The sequence below is a fragment of the Danio rerio genome, chromosome 14, assembly GCF_049306965.1.
Source record: "Danio rerio strain Tuebingen ecotype United States chromosome 14, GRCz12tu, whole genome shotgun sequence".
Lineage (NCBI taxonomy): Eukaryota > Metazoa > Chordata > Actinopteri > Cypriniformes > Danionidae > Danio > Danio rerio.
Genome location: NC_133189.1, coordinates 45,505,001 through 45,506,324, shown reverse-complemented (window position 1 = coordinate 45,506,324; position 1,324 = coordinate 45,505,001). Strand labels below are relative to the sequence as shown.

The following is a 1,324-nucleotide window of genomic DNA, read 5'->3' as shown; positions in this document are numbered from 1 at the left end:
TTAAAACGATTGATGAAGCACAGACCACAATGCAAAAACAATCGACACTATATAAAAAGCCTCTCTATGTGGTTTGTTCCTGCTGTAAATGGCTATAAAGAGATCATTATTTTGATTCATAAGCATCATCAAAATGTAAATTTTGCACCATTGTATTGGACTTTTAGAAGTAAAGTTGGAAATACTGTTAGCAATACATTCAGACCAGCGTTGATGTCTGCTGCTACCAATAAAAGTAGCTAATCCTGCTAGATGTAGCTAAGTCAGTGTTGATTATATCATTTACTCAATTTTAGAAAATAAAAGATGAATTATTAAGTACTGTTATTCTCAATAAATGCCCCAAAAGAAGAAAGTCGGGAAAGAAAAAATTTATATCTCAAAACAAGTAATCTTTCTCTCTGGTTTTAAGGATATTTCGATATTTCTACAAGAAAACAAGACAAGAATTAAGCCTACAGACTGGGAGATCATTTATTACACACATTTTACCAAAAAATATACACAACGTTCAGACATGGTAGCAAATCCTGTAGCAGTATTGAATAGAAAGTCTCCTGTATGCACACCATATATTGACATATATAGCCAGTGTTCATTAATATGATCTTTATAACTCATATCATAATCATCCCCCTGTCTAATCCTTCAAAAGTGAGATCTTGGGGTCTTTTTTAAAGTAACAAGGGAATAATCTGTGGATTTTACAGAAATGCTAAAGGGCTGTCTGTGCTATATTTAGCCATTTGCCTCATTAACAAATACACTCATTATTTTTTTGTTTGTATGTAGCAGACTTTTGTGTCACGACCCCCTGATACGTCACCGTCTAAGCAGACTTGTTTGTAACACTGAACTACACAGCAGGGCATTTACTGATTTAACCTCTAAACCTGTGGCATCATTACACACCACCACATGTTGAGTTGTTTTCAGGCCAAATCACCACAAATACAAACATTCTGCTTTTTATTTCTTTGCAACATCCGCTTTGTTATTTTCACATTTCTGTTTTTGTTGTATGTGCAGTGCAGTTATTATTAAATTAATAACACTCATTTCTCTGTGTCATTTTTTTAACCTGTACAAAATGTAAAATGAGAGTGTTTTAAAAAAACGAATGAGTTACTGGCTGCTTTCTACTCATTGTGTACAAAGAAATAAATTTTTATTTGTTATACAACTGGGTCTGCTTTGTCTTTCTTTTTAGATTATGGAATTTACAGAGTTCCCATGGGTCATTTATGCAATATTGTGAAAATCTGAGGTGACGTGGTGACGCAGTAGGTAGTGCTGTCGCCTCACAGCAAGAAGGTCGCTGGTT

General features: G+C 34.1%; 1 protein-coding gene across 1 annotated transcript in view; it reads right to left on the bottom strand.

Annotated features, from left to right (window-relative positions):
- Positions 1–460: 460 nt before the first annotated feature.
- LOC100534741 (uncharacterized) overlaps positions 461–1,324 on the bottom strand; it is a 32,998-nt gene continuing 32,134 nt past the window's right edge. Inside the window, exon 8 of the mRNA XM_009291223.5 lies at positions 461–1,324. This exon is cut by the window's right edge and continues 3,622 nt beyond it. The gene's annotated coding sequence lies outside the window, so the exon portion shown is untranslated.